We start from the raw sequence: 15,402 nt of genomic DNA, 5'->3' as shown, positions 1-15,402 counted from the left end.
TTGGTGGCCGTCTATAACACAAGATGTTATAAATTATGTTTCAACATGTTCGGTATGCAGTCAATGCACGAACACTCCTGGCAAACCAGTGGGTTTACTCCAGTCTCTACCTGTTCCCAAAAAACCATGGGGCATGATATCAATGGATTTTGTGGTTGAACTTCCAAGAAATAAAGGCTACGATACCATATGTGTGGTGGTGGACTACTTTACAAAATTGGCGCTTTTCATCCCCTGTATTGGTGTACCAACAGCTGCTGGTCTGGCTGATCTATTCATCTGGCTATATTCCGGTTTTTTGGTCTACCTTCAGTGATAATCACTGACAGGGGCTCACAATTTGCGTCACGTTTTTGGAGAGCAATAAATTCGGCATTACTAATTGATGACAGATTGTCTAGTGCTCATCACCCACAAACGGATGGACAGACAGAGAGTCAATAGCACTATGGAACAATATCTGCGATGTTTGTGCCTGCAGTTTCAGTCAGATTGGCTCAATGTTCTGCCGGCAGCAGAGTTCGCCTATAACAATTCCTATCATAGTGCTATAGGTACTTCACCTTTCTATGCTTTGTATGGGCAACACCCACGTTCCATTCCTTTGGATTCCAGTTTGTCTTTGGATACTCCTGCAGCAGGACGTAATTTTAGAGATCTTAAAAGTCTACAGAAGAAAGTTAAGCAGCAATTGGAGCAAGCTAAAAAACGAGACAAGACCTCGTTATGCTCATAGAATCCCTGCACCCGTCTACAAAGCAGGTATGAAGTTATGGCTGTCCACAAAAAACTTGAGGATACCCGGTAAAAAGAAATTGTTGCCTAAATACATCGGGCCATATGAAGTGCTCCACGTTATAAATCCGGCTGCTGTCCGTCTGGCTTTGCTACAACGGTGGTGAGTGCATCCTGTATTCCATGTGTCACTCATCAAACCGTGTTCGGATGCTACTAGATTGCCTATACGGCCTGTTGCTATTTCTGTGAAAGGGTCAGACGAATATGAAGTACATGACATTCTGGACATGAGGTTACGGTCTGGGAAACCATTTTATCTGGTGGATTGGAAAGGGTATGGTCCCGAGGATAGATCCTGGGAACCTCTGTCTAACATTCATGCTCCAGCTTTATTAAGGCGATTCCACTCGAAAAGGGGAGAGGCTGCTCCTTTGGGGGGTGGCACTGTCATGCCTGCTGGACATACCTCTGGACCAGGAACGACTTCTCCATACAAAATGAGTTACGCCCATAGAACTACTAGATCATTCTACTCAAAATGGAGGTTGTTCGATGCATTGCCCGGATAAAGACGTCTGCATTTTTCACGTCGTTAAATTTCACGTGACTTAGGTCCGTCACGTGTATCACAGCAGTGCGTACATAAGCAGCGTGGAAACTCCACTCGCTGCTTCTGATTAAGTCAATTTTGGCGTTTTGGTAGCTGAGCTCCGGACCTGCGTTCTCGCATTCCCTTCAGCAACTTCTTTGGCCTATTCTGAGCGTGTTTCCTCCACACGCTAATTCCGGACTGCGTGTTTCCTGTTCGCGTGCCAAGTCTCCATGCAGACGCTATCTACAAGCGCGGCTGTCCTGAGCTACGTGAATCCTGTTCGCGTGCCAAATCTCCACGCGGACGCTGTCTGCAAGCGCAGCTGTCCTGAGCTGCGTGAATCCTGTTCGCGTGCCAAATCTCCACGCGGACACTGTCTGCAAGCGCGGCCTGAGCTACGTGAAACCTGTTCGCGTGCTAACTATCTACACGCGGATCCTGTTTTCAAGCGCGGCTGGCCTGGCTGCGTGTATTCTATCGCGTGCAATCCTGCACGTGATTTTCTGAACTATTTTGAACCTTTGGTACCTGTGACACTTAACAGGTGAAATTCTAATTTTTGTTCATCGTGGGAAAGGAAGTATTTCATGAACTATTTGAAGGTTATTGTGCACAGTACTTTGGACGCTATCCTGTGGTGCACCAACCCGGTATCTAGCGAGAACCTCGTGCCGTTTGGGATAAGTCTCCCTTACTAATCTTCCATTCCTTTGTCGTTTGTTCAACTCCTGGTTTTCTTCAAGGAACCTTCGTGGATTACTTCAGTTTTGCCATAAGGTCAGTGGTTGAATTAATGCTAAAACTGTGTTATCTTAGTAATTCGATTGGGACAGTTTCTTATGATACTTTATCTATCCTAGGCATACTTCCTACACAATTCCCACGCCCTTTCCAGTGATCTATCTCTCTGCCTGTTTTATCCAGTCAGAGAGTTGTATCATTTGGAAGGTCTAATTTGACCTGCCTACAATGAAGTCTTGTGAAAATAGGATCCGGAAGAGCCCTACCAAATTGTATCCTTTATTGGTTTCCGTATCCTTTTCAGTTGATACATTGGTGATTTATGACACAATCACATGACTTTTCCAGTCTAAATGAAGGAAGAATATGAAGAATCAGAAGAATATGCGATGTTGTCTGGTGTACAGACACATGCAACCATACTCATTTTCTTTTATCACTGGCAACCAGCAGAAGTGGGGAACGGCAGGAGTGATATGTGTTTTTGGGGAGCTTGAGCAGGCCTCAGGGATTAACATTGTGGATGCTCTGGGGACAATCTAGGGCACACTGGTCCAGCATAGGTGGTATTATCATTATCATTAACATTTCTCCTAAAAATTGTATGAATGCATTCATTAATGTGATTCTGTGTGCACAGGAAGAGAAAGTTAATTGTTTATCGTTTATTCTGGGTTTTTCATAGCCATATACAAGGCAGATTAACATTGCTTATCTTGAGAGCTAAACACAGTTGACCTTCATAGAGCAATTCCAAATTATTGACCCGTTCCACAGGATGAAGGCAAGAGCCCAGAGCAGATGGCCACCGAAGTTGCACCACATGTCAGAACCTCCGTTTTGAGTAAATTACATTTAGGTCAGTTTGCAGCCATCCAGTCGGTGACTGCTTTCATACAGTATTTTTGTACCTTCAAGATCTTGAGCAAGTCGCAGTAACATCTGAGTATCATCTGCATACTGTAAGGAAGGCATGGAATCAAACAGGGAAGACAGACATTATCACAGTTCAAGGGTGTTTATTGAACTTCAATGGGTTGGTTGAGCACCAATCTATGCCAAAGATCTATGACAAACAAATGCCAAAGTTCCTTTCTCACCAAGTTTTTCACATTCACTAGTTTTCGGGTTTACTGTTGATCGCGGGTCTCCCTCAGTCCGGCTCGGACCCCCTTAGACACAAGTTCCCAATAGGCCTCCTTCGGCTGGGCTCGGAATTTGTAATCTCACTTTCCTTGCTTTCCACTCTTTATCAAAAATCGCAGACTTTCGACTGTGCAATGGATTTTGCTTTAACTGTCGCAGGAAGACTTCGATTCACTTTATTCATAAGTTTCACCTTTAAACTTTACTTTTGCTTCTGCCACTACTTGGCTCGATAACTCAGATAGACACCTTCGATTGAGTACACCTGCGGTGCCGGATCACACTGTTACTTTGCATCGTACTGTCTCTGATTCATATTAAAGTTCAAACATCCAATGGCAATTGAACTTTACTCACGTCTTTCATCACATGCGTTAATGCCCCTTGCAACCTTGACTTCAACACAGACTGGTCTTGTATCGGTCCCCCCACCTGTTGATTTCTCTGACGCCGCTTTCACTCTGGAGCCAAGGACGGTATCATAGTGGCTGCTGCTTCTCCCTGACTCGACCAGCCATGCAGGATGGGCCTGGGTATCTCTGACACACATGCAGAATTTTTCAGTCTGTAATTGCCCGACTTTGCCTGACCATAGCAGTGGGACATGTCAGGTACATTGCTCGGGTATGAGTCTGTTTTCTCCCAGAGCGGGCTGTCTGTGTGAAAGTATTTCTGTAAAGGGGGGCTAAAGTTCCCAGGTATCCTACCTGGTAGGATGGGGTGAAGGTTTTGCAGGGGGTGGATACCACGTCCCACCATCTGGTATCCCGCTCCCTGAAGACCCCTCACCCAGGTGATCCTCCTGCACTGGTCCACCCCCAGTGTCTGGATCCAAAGGCGATGGGCTGTGCCCTGGCCCCCTGAGAGATACCAAGGGACTTGCGGGTGAGACACCATCTGGTTTCTCACATAGACTTCCCCAATGCGATGTAGTTGCATCTGTTTCACAGTGGAACCAGGAAAGGAAATCAGTGTTCCGCTGTTCTTTACTGTTTCAGTGTTCCACAGTGAAACAGTAGGGTTGCAATCTAAGAACCATCGCATGACTCGAGGGTTAGAGCCCTTTCGTTGAGATATCCATACCAAAGGGGAGTGGTCGGTGACAAGTGTGAACTTCCTCCCTAGAAGGTAGTACCTTAGATGGACAATTGCCCATTTGATGGCAAGGGCCTCTAATTCCAACCCAGAGTAGTTCTCACATGGGAAGAGTTTACAACTAGTGAATAGGATGGGATGTTCTAAGCCATCATGTATTTGTGATAAAACTGCTCCTAAACCTGTGAGAGAGGCATCAGTTTGTAACACAAACTCTTTCGAAAAGTCTACTACTTTTAGGATTGGGTTCTGACACAAGGTTTTAGGTTGTTGTAACATGCATCGTCATCATCAGTCCAATCAATCTTCTGGGGTTTAGCATTCCTTAATTTATCTGTTAACCTGGCTGTTCTATCTGACAAATGTGGGATAAACCTATGGCAATAACCAATCAATCCTAGGAATGCCCTGAGGTCTCTCTTGGTCTTGGGCGTGGTGGCATCTAGGACAGCTTTCACTTTTTCTTGCTGAGGCTGGACACTGCCATTCCCTACAAAGAAGCAAGATATTTCATGGCCGATTGAGCCAGCTTACATTTGGATGGATTGGCAGTTAAGCCGCCTTCTCCGAGGGTTTGTCATGATGCCTAACCCCGGGCATCCGGATCGAGTTCATCAGCCCCGGGAGCAGGCATCCAGATACTCATTAAAACCCCAACAGCCCCGGCTGGGGGCTGTTTGGATTTAGTCCTGGCGCCAGGCTCATCATAGAAATCAGTCCTGGCGCCATAGGCGCAAGGCTCATAGACTTTACTTACCTTATGCAGACCATGCTGCAAATGAGTCCAAGCCAACGTGAGGCCTGGATGGAACTATTTTATTACAGGGACTATTTTTCACTCGGGTGTGGTTCTGGGGAACTTCTTACCTGGGACTACTTTGCAGGCTATTTAAACCACGCCCGAACAGCAGCTCATGCTTTGCGTTATTCTGCATCTAGCAGCGGGCCGCTCACCGTGTCTGCAAGTCAGCATCCAGTCTTCTGCCACGCCCGTCTCGAATCCGGAGCTCCTAGACAAAAGGCAAAGAAAGGAGAAGAGGTTAGATCACAGACATTATTTGATTCCTTACCCAATTCCGGACCCAGCACATCTCCGAGCCTGGAAAGGACATTATTTCAGCACGCGTCGCTTCGCCAGCAGCAGCACCGCGTTATACTCACCAGTCCACCGCATCTTTCGACTCGGCACTGCCTCCATCATTTTCTTTGTCGAAACCCAGCACCTGGGGGGGAAAACAAAAGGAATAACAAGGTGAGCTGAGAAAACCAACAAGGACAATCTCTTTGCCACCCTAGGCTTACCTGCTTTACCACCGGGGGTATTATTCTTTAATTCGCCGCATCTTCCTATGCCGCACCTATAAAAGGAGAAAAAACAGCAAGTTAAACTCATGCAACTTTTACGGACAGTGTTTGGTAATACAGACTCTTACCTGAACTCCATCAGCTGCCTCCAGGCAATATTCTTTTGGACCCAGCTGCAACCTAACAAGGGAATGGAACAAGAGTGAACATCGGAACTATTGAACTCTTTGAACTTTATAGACACTGGAGTCAATACTCCTCCAGTACCTTCAACCCAGTGAAGTAACTGGTATCTACGCGCCCCTGCATGCCATGCAGGATGGAGAGCTCATCATTTAAAAACATAAGCTGAGGTTACCAAAAGGGAATATCGGAGGTGATTAGTGGGGAGAACGAGAACTATTGGGGGGCCATCACTTAAGTCCACGGGTGGCTAAATCCCTTTCTCCACTTGCAGGAGAAAACTTCTACGAGTCCAGCAGACAGGATTAGGCGGGCCAGTCCAGACTGTCATCTCATCACGTTGGTGGAGACCGCAGCTGTCCGGGTCCGATAGACGCCCCTGTGGGAACCAGGTGAGCGTAACAGTGTTCTCATAATAGTAGAAATATGAAAAAGATGGTCTTCCCAAGTTTTACTATAACTGACTATGTTGTCAATATAGGCCTCAGAAATCTGAGGAGGGCTGTAATATCCTGTCCATAAGTCGCTGGAAGGTGGCTGGGGCCCCTTGCAGGCCAAAAGGGAGAACTATAAACTGGAATAGTCCCAAGGGTATAGAGAAAGCAGCCTTTTCCTTATCAGGTTCATGTACTGGGACCTGCCAATATCCTTTGGTTAAATCTAGGATTTATAGGAATGTGGTGTTTCCAAGTTTTTTTTTTTTTTTTTTTTTAATATATTTTTATTTTATATATATAAACCACACAACATTACAACTTAAACATAAATAAACACGTTTAACAACAAACAACACTGCAATCCCCATCCCTCCCCCCTATGAGCCTGTATGGTGTTCGCCTTTGGTATCCGCTGTGGGCGAGGGGGCGTCATCACTCTCAGAGTCAATTGAAGCTGACCCTGTTCCAAACAGTTCAGCTATCAACAGTTTCCATGCCGCGAGAGAGCACATTTCCTCGTCCTCCCCTGCGATACTGGCATCTCGCCACACAGCCGTCTCGGCCTCCGCCCATTTTTGGAGATCCCTCCACCAGACCTCCGTTCGTGGCTTATGACACTCCTTCCAACCCATGGCAATCCTACGTTTAGCAAGCACATAAGCCAGATCTTTCAATTTATCGACATGTCTAAGTTTACGCGCTATGGGATATCCCCCCAGTAAGCAGGCCCAGGCTGAATCCACTTTGAGCGTAACACCCTTTCCTGCCAGCTTCTGCGCCACTTCACCCCAATAGCTTGCAATTACTGGGCACGCCCAAAACATGTGTATCATGTCTGCATTCTCCTCGTCGCACTTGGGGCACGCCTGGCGTCCAACACCCCGAAATTTGGATATTCTCAAAGGGGTCAGGTATGCTCTGTGCGTTATATAAAGCTGTATTTGCTTAAACCTGGCATTTCTCGATACTTTTTTATGATACCCAAGGGCTCGCTCCCACAACCCATCTGCCATCGGGGCCCCCATCTCCGTTTCCCATTCCAGTCTCAAGTGCTCTAAATCGCTCCCAGCCTCCGTCATCAACATCTCGTACAACCTAGAGACCTCATGCCCGCCCTCCGATGTGTCATATAGTATCTCCACCGGGACATCCGGTTCATCGGCCAGGGTAGTTTCGGGCCACCTATTCCGGATCTCCTGCACTATCCTGTGATATGTCATATATTGACCCCTGTGCAGTCCCGACCCTGCCTCTAATTCTTCGAACTCCAAGATGGTCCCATCCTGCCAAATATCTCCCATGGTGACCAACCCCACTGACTCCCAGTATATCCGAATGGTTGCCCTGAGCTGCCCGTCTCCCTTCGCCAGTGCGACCAATGGGAACTGCAACACACACGGCGAAGGGTTGCCCATCATCCGGCAGGCCCGTTTCCACATGTTCCGTCCCAAAGCTAGCATACTAGGCCGCTCCCTCATGCATGCATTAGCCACCCAGATCACCTCTCGCAAGTAAAAAGGGGAGCAATCCTTCCCAAACAGCCTGTGTTCAGGGGTCTCTTCATCAGAGAGCCACCTGGACACATATTGTAGCTGCGCTGCCACATAATATGCCTCAAAGTTCGGCAGCTTGATTCCGCCCTTCTCATAGAAGTTCTGTAGCTTCCACAGTGCGACTCTGTTGCGCATGCCGTGCCACAGGAATTCTCTGCAAACACTATGTAGCCTCACAAAAAACTTCTTAGGAATCATGTAGGGGATGTTGTTAAAATAATGCAGAAGCCTGGGCAGCACTACCATTTTAAGCATGGCTCCTCGGCCCATCATCGCTTGTGGTAATCTTTCCCAGAACCTCATACATTTCTCGATCTTCCCCACAGCAAGTTCGGTGTTATGCTTGTGCTCTTCCACGGTCGTATGATACACATCAATCCCCAAGTATCTAAAGGATCTCGTCGCCCACGGGATCTGCAACACTGGCAACCTCTCCACTGGAGTCCCCACATAGCCCCCCAGCGGAAATAGAATGGATTTCTGAGGGTTTACCGCTATACCGGACAACCAGGCATACCTCCCCATCACCTCTAAGACATACTGCAAATTTTCTTCTGGGTATCTTAGGTATAACAGCATATCATCTGCATACAGGGATATGAGGTGACACTCTCCTCTCACATCAATGCCAACCGGGTCATATTGCTGCCGGAGGTAAATCGCTAAGGGTTCTAGGGCCAGGATGTACAACATTGGGGACCAAGGACACCCCTGCCTAGTGCCTCTGCCCAACTGCCATCTCTCTGACACCACTGCGCCCGTACGGACCCTGGCCAGTGGTGCACTGTATAACATCTCGGCCCACCTAACATAACCTGGTCCCATCCCGTACCCTGTCAGAGCCGCTAGCAGCCAAGGCCACCGAACAGAGTCGAACGCCTTAACCGCGTCCAATGCTACTATCGCCATTTCGCCGTCCTCACCACCACCCCACTCGACCACCCTGTGGAGGCGCCTGTGGTTGTGAGTGATGTTCCTATTGGGGACATAGCCCGTCTGGTCAGGGTGGATCAACTTGCCGATCACTCTACGCATTCTAGTAGCCAGGACAGCTGTCAGGATCTTACTATCTTGGTTCAGCATCGACAGGGGCCTGTAGGAGCCACAATCATGTCCCGGTTTATTTGGCTTGGGGAGCGGTATTATAATCGCCTCCCTAAGTGACTCCGGCAACCGTCCCATCTCATACGCTTCGTTGAGCATTTCCAACATGGGCGGGAGCACTTCCTCTGCATAAACTTTATAAAATTCACTGGGGATCCAATCTGCCCCTGGGGCCTTACAAGTGGGCAACTGTCTCACAATCTCCTTCAGCTCTTCCAGGGTGATCGGAGCATCCAGCTCCTCTCGCTCCTCATCGCTGACCTTGGGCAAGCCTACATCTTCCAGCACCTCGTCCATCTCCTCCTGGCTGCCCCCCTCGCAATCTTCGTATAAGACCTTATAGTATTCCACGAATGCCCTGTTCACGCCTTCTTGGGTGTCTGCCTCCTCCCCCTTTTCATTGGTTACCATTCTGATCGGGGATCGTGGGGTCTCACTCTTGTACAACCAAGCTAAGAGTCGGCCCGTTTTATCTCCCCCCGCATGCAGTCTTTCAATATACTTTCTATAGTTCAAATTACAGAGCCTGTCCCAATGTTCCGCACACTCTTGTTGCAATTTGGAGACCGCCTCCGCATCTGTCCCACCACCTTTCAACTCCTCCTCCAGCGCAGTCTCAGCTCTATGCAAATCCGCCAGGACTCCCCCCATCAATCCCTTAGACTTCGCAATGGCGATCCCCCGCATTACGACCTTAAAGGCCTCCCATAAGGTGCCAGCCGACTTAACGCTCCCTTTATTCACCTCAAAATAAGCAGTTATCTCTTCCCTAATATCCTCTCTGAAGGCGGGGTCTTTGAGCGCCTCCGCCCTTAGGCGCCATGTTGGAATACGCGCTCGTGGGGAATACAGTTGCCATCGCATGACCAGGGGTGAGTGGTCAGAGAGGACCCTCGCCCTGTAGTCTATATGGTCGCACTCCGCGACTATGTCTGGCGTAGTGAAAAAGTAATCAAGCCTCGTGTGCAGTAGATGCGGAGCCGAATAGTGTGAGTATTGTCTCGCGCTCGGGTGTTTCGCTCTCCACACATCAACTAGGCCAAAATCCGCCAGCAGCGTCTGCAATACCCTAGCCGCCGGACTGGGCCTAGCCATCTTGTCATCCGACCTATCCTCCCTGGGGTTCAACACGCAATTAAAGTCACCACCCCATATCACCTTGCCCCCCATCCCAACACTGAGCTTGGTGCACAGCGTCCTAAAATATGTCGCCGTTTCCTGGTTAGGCGCGTATGTGTTTACAATGCACACTACTTTGTTCTCTACCATCCCCCTCACCATAACCAACCTCCCATCCTCCTCCACAACCTCCTCAATTAGCTTGAATGGGACGTGTGGCGCCACCCACACCAGCACTCCTCTGGCATAGGCGGAGTACGTTGATCCTACCACTGTTCCCTTCCACTTCCTCCCTACCAGCTCCAGTTTCTCTCGCTTTAGATGTGTCTCCTGTAGCAGGGCTACGTCTATCTTCTGCCTCTTAAGATACAACATGACTTTATTTCGCTTAAGATAACTGTTAAGCCCCCTAACGTTCCACGTTAATATCCTGAGGTCTCCCATGGTCTATCAGTAGTTTCCTCCCCCCATCCGAGGCAATCCCTCCCCACTTTGCGAACACCCACTCCCGGTTTCACCCCCAGGCTCATACAAAAACTAAAACTCCCCCCCAAACCCCTACCCCCAACCACTGCCCAGCTCCATCCCTGGATCTCAGGCATCCCTGTGTTCGGTCCTCCTTGGAAACCCAAATAGAGAACCCGACAGGGTGTCACCCCACTAACAGTGACTAAACTAAACACAAAAAGGGGGTGTGAAGGGTGGCTTCAGGTGGCTCCTCATCTTCGCAACCATGTCCGCGCAAGGACCACGTTTCATAACCCCTGACGCGCGCATGTTCTCAAGCGAGTTCAGTGACTATAATCTAGTCCCAATGTTCATGACCCGACCGGGCCTACAGCGTTACTTATCTCGTCCTTTATTTTCCACCGGCCGTCTGGACATCTGACTCCTGAGGGCAGTTGTGTGCATCCAACCACTCCATAGCATCCTCCGGGGTGACAAAGAACAGTAGCTTGCTCTGAAAGAAAACCTTCAGTTTGGCCGGATAGAGCAACATGTATTTAAGCCCCGCTTCCCGCAATCTCCTCTTCACCGCTCCGAAGTTCATACGACTGCGCTGTACCTGCAGGGTGTAGTCGGGATAGGCCGTTATATTCGCCGCTCCTCGTTGTATTGTGCCTCCCTTGCGGAAGTGTTCAAGGATCCTTTCTCGGTCCCGGTAATTAAGGATCTTAGCTATCACTGGCCTGGGCGGGTTTCCCGGTGGTGGCTTCCTAGTTAAGGCCCTGTGCGCTCTCTCAACCGCAAAACCCTGCGACAGGGTGCCTCCCGTGATCTCCTGCAGTAGCATGTTTTCAATAAATTCCGTTGGATTGTGGCCCTCAGTTCCCTCCGGCAGGCCTACGATACGAATGTTGTTCCTCCGGGCGCGCCCTTCTGCCTCCTCCGCCCTACTCTCCAAGTTGCCCACGCGTTGCACCAGGGCATGGAGTTCACGCTTATGCACAGCGCAGTCTGCCGCGGTAGGGCTCAATTCTTTCTCCAAAGTCTCTGTACGCTCTGCCAGGGTACGCACGTCCTGCCTTAGGAGGTTCACGTCCTCCTGCACTGCCCCAACCTGGAGTTCCATTGCGGTCTTCAGTTCAGCCACAGCGAGCTGGAGCTTGGTCTCCCAGGTCGCTTTCAGGTCTGCGATCGCAGCGAGGACCTCGTGGTTCGCACCCCCGGCGGCCATTTCCTTGGCTTGCGTTTTGTCCTTGCTTTTGGCTCCGTCTGGGCCGGGAGGCGTTTTAGCGTATTCGTCGAGCGTGTGCTGTTTGGTCTTCGCTCTCAGGGGCTTGTTAGACATGTCTCGCGTCCTTCAATCCCCGCTCGGATCTGGGGCAGGGTTTTACAGTGCGCTCTGCGGGTGCCCCATTGTTATCACCACTTCTCTGACACAAAGTTCCTCTGTCCTCCGGCACCCCCGGCCATCTTGTCTATTACCTAGCGAAGCCAGGTCGCATCTCGCCCTCTGAGGTCCACTTTAGGCCACAAAAGGCCCGGGGCACAGTTCCCGGTCACACCGCACGATCCGGTCATAAAGTATCTTCGATCAGGCCCTGCTCCCTTCCCAGGTCCACGCCGTCGGCCTCACAGGACTGGGTGTCCTTAATGACCTCGATGCACCCGCGTCATGCACCTACACCAGATCAAGCACCCCTTTGTTCCTTTGTTCGGCGGCGGCGGCCATTTTCTCGTTCATCGCACTCTCGCCTCCAGATCTTCTTTTAGCTTTTTGTTGCGCTCTCACGGTGCAGGCCCGTATCGAAACACAACCTCACGTTCACCTGAGATTCATGCGCGCAGTCATATCAGTCTCAGCCAAATTGCATCGGTCCTTGCACTGTTTTCAGTCGGATAATGTGCGGATCTTCGGGAGCCCCCGTACAGACACGTCCTTTCACATGGCTTCCTAGCCACGCCCCTGGTGTTTCCAAGTTTATCTATTAACTCATCGATGCGATGCATAGGATAGGCATCGAAGGCGGAGATGGTGTTAACCTGCCTGAAGTGTATACAAAACCTCCAAGAACAATCAGGTTTGGTTATCAACACAATAGGAGAGGACCATGGATTTGAAGAGGGATTGATAATATTTACCTTCAGCCTTTTTCTCACCTCCTCAACTACTATATGTTTTTGTGCTTCTGGGAGTCTATATGGCTTAAAATGGACCACTATTCCCTTTGGAGTTCTGATATAATGATAAGTACCATGTTGTTGCCCTGGTTTCTCGCAGAATACATCGGGGAATGCCATGATAAGGACACTCATTTTCTTGTTTCTGTCTAGTTAGTTCTTGGGGAGTAAGCTCAGAGTTGTCCATCTCCTCCGGTACCAAATAAGATAATATCGAGGTGGTGGCAGCGGAAGGATTTTCTTTCCACTCCTTTTGGAGATTTACATGGTAAAGGTGGGTCTTTTGCTTTCTATTAGGTTGGGCTATTTTATAGGTAGAGGTTCCTGTTTGCTCTAGTACCTCATATGGCCCATGCCACTTTGAAACAAGTTTATTTTCAGAGGTGCAACAAGCATTGTCCAGAGCCAAGATACTTTAAACGAGAGGTTAACATAAGGAGCTTGAACAAATCCTTAGATAAGGGATACTAGTGTGAGTGTGAGGGAGACTGGTGCAAGTACTAACTGAAGTCAACAAGGGTTGTACCACTGGAGAGGTACAACTGTAAGAATATATAAGAGGAGAGTGAATGTTGGAGAGAAGCCTGACAAGGGTATCGGGCAGTGAAACCTTTTTGGAAGGAGATACCTGGCAGGAGAGTACACCAGGGGATCTAAGTGAACCAAAACAGGCATATTCATGGCAGGTGAGTAAACCAGGATATCGAGAGTTTCTGTCAGGAAAGTGTGCCGGGAAACTTATTTTGAGTTGGTGTTTTTTTTAATTGGCATTTCAAATTACAATAATATGTCTCTCTGGGCCTCCTCATGGGCCCTCCTGGCCTTCGCTTCCAAGATCCGCGCAGCCTCGCAGGACCACGTCTCTCACAGTCCCGCTGTTGTCGTCTGCTCTCTCTTCCCTGGAGTTCTCCTCTAGTCCTGAGCGACGCCAAACTGCTTCTGCCAGGTGTCTCTCGTTCTCCACACGGTCGTCCATAGGTCTTCCTCTGCCACCGGTCACGCTTCCCACTATGCGCACTGTGCAGCTTTCGATCCCTCTCTTCCTTCGTTCCCGACGTTCTCCTTGTATCCATTTTCACCGCTGATCAGGGAATTTTAATGTCTGCCGTAATTGACTAGGCTGACAACAACTAGACTACACATTGTTTTTAAAGTCACATTTCCTCTACATTAACTCATTGTGCCTCCTCCTCCTCCTCATCCCAGTACTTAGAGCTTTCTGGGACTTTGAGTTTCCATAAGTTTCAAAGTATTTTGAATCACACTGTTGAACAGTTGTGTTTGCAATACAATCATCAAAATTAACAGATGTTTTATATACTCTATGTTAATCATGCACATATGGAGATTGAATAGGATTCGGTTTAAAATGGGTTTTCTAAGTTTTACAATCAGATGGTTCGGCCTCCAGTTTAAAATGAGGGATGCAGTGCACACGGTTTTCACTGAGGAAGAAGGTGCTTGACTACTGAACTTAACACTAAACAAGGAGGGGACGGCCATGGCAAGTGCCAATGGCGCCAGAGGAGAAGGATATTGGCACACGGTGCACTCGGGCTAAAAAGGGTCGACCGATGAGCTGGCATTGCCTTAGGTCTGCCTACCTCACACTGCGCTACAGGGTGTGACCGGCCGGGATTGCTATACTTAGCAGTACAACTCGCTGCTGACCACCTTTCGGCGGATAACTGTTTAGCAGTATTTTAAAAGTTCTGTTTTCTGGGGACGAAACTACAATGCTTATCTTTTGCCTTAAAATGTCTATTTGTTGCATTGGGATCTATAGCGATTCTTCACCAGTTCGAACAAAATCTTTGATAGTTGGGTCATATGGAAGGATGTGGGGGTCTCATCTTCCAAATCAGGTATTCTACTGACTGGCAGATATAACGGGGGCATTTCAGGAATACAAAGACGTAATTATATCAATGGCAGAAGCTATTACAGTGAGCGATATCACAGGGATTATATAATTCACTTGAAATGGGGAGATCTCACGGGAATGCAGTAGGAGGTTCAGAAATGACGGGCTCACTAGGTTATCGGGCACTCCACGGGAGGTGGGACATTATCTGGCATACCATGGTGGTTTATTTGGGGACCATAAACACCCAAGGGTTGAATACCCCGGGTAAACGTACTCAGCAGTTCAGGGAGCTGAAAAGTCTGCAAGTAACATAGCAGCACTCCAGGAAACCGCCCTGTTAAAAAAAAGACCAGGGAAGGCTTAGAAATAGGCTCTTTCCACACCAATATCACTCCTCATCTGAAAGTAAATGGGTAAGGGTATCGATCCCATTACTTAAAGATGTGGGATTTACACATATAGCAACCAAGAAGGACATAGATGGCAGGTACATAATGGTGGTGTCGGAGATCCAGGGTAGGTGACTAACTATCCTCTCATTCTCACATCTCGCCATTGCTATTTGCACTGGTGATGGAATCCCTGGCGACGTGCGTAAGAGCCAATGAGCAAATCGTCAGAATAAAATGTGGGGTTTCCTAGCATAAGATTAACCTTTTTGCACACAATGTGATTCTAACACTTTAAAATTAATCACTCTAAGTCAGAAATCTTGGGTCTTACTACCCCCCCCCCCCACCCATGCCTGAGAGAGGATCTTCAGCAGAAGCTCCCCTTCTCGTGGGCCATTAAAACTATTAAGTACCTTGGGGTCAACATATCCAGTAAGATTGGGGACCTTTTTGGAGTCAACTACCCGGCTCTAGTGAAGAATATCATGAATGACTTGGACCAATG

At 48.6% G+C, this 15,402-nt stretch overlaps 1 protein-coding gene across 2 annotated transcripts in view; it reads right to left on the bottom strand.

The window, feature by feature from the left end:
* LRRC9 (leucine rich repeat containing 9) overlaps positions 1-15,402 on the bottom strand; it is a 2,495,628-nt gene that overhangs the window by 2,351,551 nt on the left and 128,675 nt on the right. The gene's annotated exons all lie outside the window — the stretch shown is intronic.

Source organism: Ambystoma mexicanum, chromosome 14 (genome assembly GCF_040938575.1).
Source record: "Ambystoma mexicanum isolate Mex_15411 chromosome 14, UKY_AmexF1_1, whole genome shotgun sequence".
Classification (NCBI taxonomy): Eukaryota; Metazoa; Chordata; class Amphibia; order Caudata; family Ambystomatidae; genus Ambystoma; species Ambystoma mexicanum.
This window is presented reverse-complemented; position numbering and strand designations above follow the sequence as displayed.